Raw genomic sequence first — 8,139 nt, 5'->3', positions numbered from 1 at the left:
AGGCTCCATGCTGTCCATCGCCGATGCCGCTACCGCTGCTCTGTACGATCGCCGGTCATCCAAAAATAACGATTTGGGAGAAATGGAAATTAGGTCTTGGAATGGGTATTTTAGGTACTTCAATTTGATAAGGGTATATTGGTATTTAAAATAAAATATAGTTGTTGATATCAATATAAAAGGTATATTCCTTAACGTTGACTGACGGTAGGGGGTCCGAGTCCAATTTGGTGAAAGAGAGGGGGTGTCCCTCTAATATTGGCATTCTCCAAGGGGTGGCATTGTAAATTACCCTAATTTAAAACCTTTTGTAGATTGTGTGTGAAGGAATATAAATTCAAACATCATGAATTATTTTATTTTTACATGGGTTGGGGACATCTTTTGATCATATTTCTTTTATTCAAGTTGATAATGGTTGATCATATTTCTTTTTTTTCAAGTTGATAATTGTTTTCTAATGTCCTTACCAAAAAAAAAGGTTTTCTTTTGTAGTTAATTTAATTAGCCTGAGGCTGGCGTGGCTAATAGAACCTGACGGGCAGCAAGGGGAGCAACCTAGTAGCTAGGATTGAACCAATTGTAATAGAGCAACCTAGTAGCTAGGATTGAACCAATTGTAATAGAGCAACCTAGTTCCTATTGTAATAAGCCAATGCAGAGTGATTAGTCCGGCCACAAATCTGATAGGGTGATCATGGAGAGGACTACTGAGATGAAGTATTACCCTGTTGAGTGAAGGTACCACGAACATGACCATTGTTGGAACGGTTACGATTACAACCCCCATTGGATTGACCATTAAAGGATGACTCTTTACTACGTCGACGTGGTCCGCCTCAGGAGAAGGTAGATCAAGAGGATATGATCGTTGTTCCTTGAGAATTTCCTGGCTCAGAAGAAGACCAGTGAAGTCATCTAGGGACAAGGGATCAATGCGAGCAGTAACTAAGGTGGTGAAAGCATCATAGTCAGATCCAAGGCCACGCAGGATGTGAAGGATTACATCTAATTCAGAGAGGATGGGCGGCAGCAGCAAGATTATCAACGAGTTCTTTGACACGTAGAAGAGAGTCGGCCAGGGGAACAGAGCCCTTATTGAGTTGAGAGAGTTGGTACATTACTCGAGTCTGAGATTGAGAAGCATATATACGAACAAGCTTAGACTAGGCAACGTGAGAGGTCGATAGGCCAACAATATGAGCCATGGATTGTGCAGTTAGAGAAGAAATAATCCAGCTGAGAATGAGATAGCCTTGTCGACGCCATAGGGAGAACTCCGGATTGACGACTGGTGGGGCTGGTGGGGCAACAGGGAGATGCACAGAAGGGCAGAGAAACGTGCCATCAACATACCCAAGCAGATCCTGGGCATTGAGGAGGGGGAAGAACTGAGATTTCCACAGAAGATAGCTGGATCGGTCCAGCTTAATTGGGAGAAAGTGATGATGTTTGTGGCAGAGATAGGTGCAGGAGGTGGAGTAGAGGTGGCGATGGAGGTTGTGGAATCCGATGGAGCCATAAGAGGTGGACATTAGTCAAGAGGCTCTGATACTAAGATAGAATTGTAAAGTAGTAGGAGACGTTTCCATTTGTGTTTCCCTTATCACTTATGATAAGGTTGAAGTGTTGTATATAAAACAATCACATACAAGAGATTACAGCCAGTAGGACTGAACTACATACGTTGGTTACAAGTGCTTAGGGTTTTACTAGGATTGAATTACATGCCTGGTACAGGTTGTTTATCAAGTATGGCAACTGAGGAATCCTTATCCATATAATTGCATGGGGAAGAGTCCTTACACTAGAGTACTTCTCTTGTGCATGGCATATCCATTGTGCATGGAATATCCTCAATATAATTAATTAAAAAATTAGAACAAATGAAGAAAAAAATGTACAAAATTTAAAACCAAAAAAATTTTAACCTTAGGAAAGCTCCTTAAAGAAGTTTCTATCGTGGGACCTATATTGATCTACTTGAATGATGTGATTTCATTTGTGATATTGGTATCTAAATGTAGAAAAGAAAACCTAAAAACAATACATAGGCACATGTTATTCAGACATCAGATCATCTTTCCCTTCTTCATTTATTATATTATTATTCTATTTTTTCGTCTCTTAAAGTCGTAAGCACCATACCCTCTGCATTATATGACATAACACAAAAGTCCCCATTTTTAATCCTAACCGTTATTAAACCCTCAAATCTTCATCCCATCCATTCATTTACAGCACACCTCAACTATTACCATCTCAACCTAACCAAAAGTCTGCCAAAAAAAGAAAACTAACCAATAAAATTTTTTAAACAAAGGAATTTTAAATACAGCCTAACCAAACCATACATACACTTTGAGAGAGAGAGAGCATTTCTCCCCTCCCTTGTCCCAGGATATACCGTTCAGAACAAGCCTAACACTTTTCACCTCAGCAGTACGGGTGTCAATCTGTCCGGTTGAGTCAGTTTAAATCGAGTTAAATCAGGTTTGTTTACTTTAGGATCTCGCACCGTGATTGGTCTATATAAGTAATCGGGCTTATGCTAAGTATGATTCTATATATAAACAATCAATTGAGTACCTGCCCTTGATCGGGCTAAACTGACCTTAAAAACGGATTAAGTAGCCATTTATCTCTAATCATATTTTAAAGATGTGAAGTTACGTGAAAAACACTAATCAGGCTATAAATGAGCTCTACTCGAGCTGAGTCGGGTAATAATTGATTGGTTCTGGTATGACGCTTGTTAGGTTGCAACCTTGACCGGAATGACCGATTATAGATAGGTTGGGTTCAAACCCAACACATTTATTATGGGACTGGCCGATTTAGGCTTTAAGCAGTCGGGTCTAACCAGTAGTAGTGCTTGGTGGTTACTTTTTAGGTGGTGAAATGGCATGTTTTGACTGGCTATGATTAATAAATCCCCACTTTTGATGTTTAGAGGGGCAGGTGGACTTCTGCTACGAATAGAAAGCTGGGTGTGTTCTGTGCTGCGTAGCAAAACCCTTTTCTGGCTCCAATAAACCATCAAATCATAAGAGAATACGGGTGGCTGACGCTGGACCTCAGGTCCTCAACTCGTTAAGCGCCGCTTGATTGGAGTTCCTATGAATCGGCATCTAAAAATATCATTGAAGCTCCTTTGGATCCTACCGTCTTTGATAGAGAAACTCTTGTCCAGGCACAGGTCATCTATTGGCTTGATTTGTTTCTGTGGATGGTACGGTCGGAGAAATAAATCTTTGATGTCCACCTTGTTCTCCCACATGAGAGACTTAGGGCCCGTTTGGTATCGTTCTAAAAAAATGTTTCCGAAGTTTTTTCGTTCTATTGGAACGAAAAAACAGAATCTTCTGTTTGGTGCACTTATGGTCTGTTTCTGTTTTTTGGAACAAAAAGTGAAAAAAAAAAACTGAAAAAACGAGATTGGACGGAATTCCTAGTTTCGTTCCATTTTACAAAAAAACAAATAAAAAAATTTCCCGCTAAAAATCTGAAATTTTGAAACACCATTTTTTCGTTTAAATACTGTGTTTTAACACAGAAACTGAAATTTTCGTTTTTGACACGAAACAGCATTTCTGGAACAGAAACGATACCAAACGGGCCCTTAGGGGGTGTTTGGTTCGATAAATCACATGGTATATGTATCGGATAAGAATGTCAATTTTTTAATAGACATTCTTCTGAATTATGTTTATTTCTGAAAAATCGTTTGGTTTCTTTGAGGTTAGTACATGTTTCTCGCGAGTTGAGATATTGGCTCCCGTAGAGAGCTTCTTTCTGCTTTCTCCTTTTATACTAGGTGGTAAAAATGTTGTTTAAATATGAGTTTAAGTGTTGAGGAAAACTCAGATTTGTAACACATCCTTTGTAATATGGTCATTCATGGGAAGTAGGGTGCTCACTTATGACGGTCATCCTAGTGGAACCAAACAACTCCAAAAATTAAGAATTATCATTCTAAAGAATGTCATCCCAAAGATTTACCGAACCAAACACCCCCTCATGTTGCTAGGGGGTGTCAAATTTTAGTCCCAACTAGTTGGATTGATTGGCGGATCTTCACACGAACTCCTCCCATAATTCCTTATACAAGGAAGTACGTAGAAGAATTCAGTAATATTACTGAATGGGAGGCACCTAAAGCCACTTCTCTTCTTTCTTTCTCCCATGCTTTCCATTGGTCAACAACCAACCACAGCTCTCTATAGTTCTTCACTACTCGTATAGGAAGGAGTCTCTTTTTGTCTTGAGGGAATCATTTTTTCTCAATCAAGAATGCCTCAACTAGATAAATTCACTTATTTCACACAATTCTTCTGGTCATGCCTTTCAGAATAGATCGGTTCAGCTTAGATCGAATAGTACTAAATCTTTATTGGACTGCTTCATTATGGGTTTTTAATAACCGATAGAAACTACAATCGGATGGATAGATTGAAATAAATTGGCCAAAACTGATACAAAAACGAATCAAACCCAAAAAATAAAAATTATATATAGATTAAAAATAAAACCAAACCAACTCGATACAAAGTAAAATAAGAGCCCATAAACTAAACCGATACAAATCAGGGCTAAACCGACCCTCATCTTATCGGGTCGGCTTTGACAGAAGTCGAGTTCAGCTTGGTCAAAATCAAATCGAATTGACCAATTGACGCCACTAGATGTAGCAATTCCAATCATTGATTTAATTAATGCTTTAATTGATCAAATCAAAAACTCCATCATATACATTTAGGTGCACTTGCATACCATTAAAAGAAAAAAAAAAAGGCAAGAACTTATTGAAAAAACCATCGTATTCATATGGGCACTATGGGCTCCCCCTACTTTCCCTTGATTAATTGCTGGGATTCTTTACAATTGATTACTCCTTTCTTTTATTTTCCAAATTTTTCCTAGTAATATTATTGGCCAACCTGAACTCCTTTGTAACTGATTTTTTCTCAAGTTTTTTTATTTTCTTCCCCAGTTATCCTGATTTGTCCCGAATTTTTTTAATGATTACTACTTTTTTTGTCTTCTAATTTTCGTTATATTTTGCAAACCACAATTCAAACCAGTCAACCAATCTGAATTGCCTATAAACAGAACTAGCCAAATTTTGATTATCTTATAAGACTACAAACTGAATGGAAACCTTTAAAATTTCAATGAAGACTTACAAAGTAGGCTCAAGAGTTAAAAATGTTACTTACATCCCTCCCTGATGAAGCAGGAGAGTTGATCCTGTGTCTTAGGACTTTGCTAATTATTGAATAGTCGAAAATTCATATTTGATTTATGTTTGTATCTTTTTAGAGGAATCCTTATTAAAAATAAATAAATAAATAAATAAAAAATTCAGCATTAGAAAATTATCTGAATCCGATTGATAATAGTTCTATAAATCATATTTTATAAAATTAAAATACCATTATCAATTCATGGTTTATTACTAGTAATTAAAAAAAAATTAAAAAAAAATTATATATATATATATATATTCATGTGGATATCTATGTAATTTCACACATGACACTTGAACATCAATCCTTGTGGGGTAGTGGATTCAGGCCTTCACTTTCCTGTTTTCTCAAATTTTATTCTTCTGTAATTCTCTGTCACTTAACGCAGATAGTGAGACCATAGCATCGATCTCTCCAAACTCATGATCCCGAAACCATTTGAATCCATTTGAAACCTAATCGGATGCGAATGGATAGAGTTATATTTGATTCGAATTTGATCCATTTACATCTCTAGTAAAACGTGCCACTCAAGTCTGACCTTTCAAGCCCAAGCCCAAGCCCAAGCCCAAGCCCGTCTGAAGCCTACTTTGATCCTATTAAGGCTTGTGCTGGGATTTTCAGCCCATAGGCTTGGCTAGGGGTAGGATGTCCAAGCGTGAGGTTGGGCATGGCTGAGGCCTTGGGTTGAGCCTGACCCGACCCTATATACTTTGCGTATTTTATTTACCCTTCATAAGAGTGGTCTTCAATCTTAACACAGGGGTAAATAATGTAATTTCATATAACCTAGGGTTTAGGGGAATACATCGTCAGTGGAGGGCTTTCTTGGGGCGGCACATGGCTCAACGCGATCCAATGGCTATGAGCATTTTCCCTCATTGAGTCTCCATTTTCTGGATTTCGGGTCAACAGTCAAGACCCAAATCTCCCTCCCCTTTCAAACCTCCTCTACTAATGCTTCGCTCTGAAACGCAATGAAATTCCTCTTTTAACTTTTATTCAAGTTGGTTTTTCAGGCCATGTTACCATTATAATATACTATCATTGGATCGGTATGGATTGGATCACTTCAGTCATTACCAATTTGATATGGGTGATTCTAACCGATCCAATTCGACTTTTAAGACTGGTACTTGAAGTATTCCTCTATTCTATTATGCCCTTCTTGGTTTGATAGCTATTCATATCTAAATCAATACAACCTTCCCTCTTACTTGAAAAGAAGGTTTAAGAGAGCCTGCTCTCATAACAAGGGTTAGAGGTTTCACCAAAAATGTTATTTAATTGTTTGCAAAAGAGAATTCCTTTTCTTATCAAACATAGATTTGTTTGCGCTGAGAATTCTAAGCTTAACCGACAAATATTGTCATCAAGCATTTCTTTATCGAGATAGGTGTGTCATTCAAAAGCATCATTTGTTGATAGGCATCTCCAGCTCAAGTCTCTATTATTGGTTTGTTACATGGATTAAGTGTGGCCCCATATAATTAGGATTTATTATTAGTTCTAAATTGTAAAACTAGACAAAATCAAGGGTTTCGTATTATCAAAAAAGGGGGAAAAAAAAGTTGTCATTCAGGGGAGTTACATATTAAGACTAGATTGGACAAAACACAACTACAGACGGATGAGTTGACAACTGTTGACGTATGAAAATTTTGATATATATTTTTTTTGGGTAAAATGATGAAACTACTTACTACCCCTAGAATAAGATATGATATAGAAATTTACAGAATCTGTTATGTTTTGTAAATTTCTTATAATATTAATCTTAATTTTTGTTTCGAATAAAAAAAAATGTCAGTATTTATTAGTATACTTTGATGAAAATTCATGTGTATTTTAAAAAGGGAGCAAGTGTTTGTAACCTAATAAGTTGCAATCTCTTTATTTACTAAGAAAAAAAAAAAAAGTTGTAATCTCTCTTTTATGTCCAATGTGAGTCGTGAGATGGTTTATTTGCCTTTGGTATTGCGGGTACTAAATTGTGATATCACTTGAAATGGATGGTAAGTAGTTGCAGAAAGCAAATGTCAGAATCTGTCCTATTCGCCTTAAAAAATGAAATACAGCTCAATGGCACTATACCAAGCACTGCTAAGGAGCGTGAGGAGACACAGCTGAATGGCATTCCCTATAGCCAATAAATATACATATATGGAGAGAGACCATATACATACTTGATCAAGAGTAAGGCTAGAGGACGAAAACCTTCAAATATTCTTGTTCATAATGGCGTTATTGGTGATCACGCTCTTACATTTGTTAGCATCTTCTTCAATCATTTTATGTTATAATGGAGTTTACGGAGGAAGAAACCTCACCATGAAAGAAGAAGATCTTGAGTTGAGGAGACAACTCTTAACATCTGAACAAGCCTGCAGTCAAGAGTATCAATGTATACATACATCACTCAATCATCTTCAATTTTTTTATTCAAATCACTGCATGAATTATATTATAGAGGATTACGGCGAAATCTATGATTGTTGATTTTTACAAACAACCAGCATTCGACTACCCATTGCTCAAGAACCACATACCGAAGGTATAGAGATCAGTGTCATCACATCCAAGTTAAATTATGTCCCTTTTTTCTTTTCTTTTCTTTTTTACTATCTTATACTTGATGACTAGGGAGGACATAACAAAAAAAAAAGGACTAATGAGGACTTAACATGACATGATCGTAACCCCTATCCAAGTTTGCAAGGGATTTTCATCTTAGGAAGCGTGTGGTTCTGAGTTCGACTCCTCTTACCTCCTTGGGGCCACTCACACTGGGTATTTAGTGCTCTTCACTGCTTTCTGTGAAAGTTGAATGCTTCTAAAAAAATAAATGATATATGATCGGATCAAAGAAGTAGATCCCCTTGATTATCTC

The sequence above is a fragment of the Macadamia integrifolia genome, chromosome 8, assembly GCF_013358625.1.
Source record: "Macadamia integrifolia cultivar HAES 741 chromosome 8, SCU_Mint_v3, whole genome shotgun sequence".
Classification (NCBI taxonomy): Eukaryota; Viridiplantae; Streptophyta; class Magnoliopsida; order Proteales; family Proteaceae; genus Macadamia; species Macadamia integrifolia.
The sequence above is the reverse complement of the archived record's forward strand: the minus strand, read 5'-3'. Positions refer to the sequence as shown.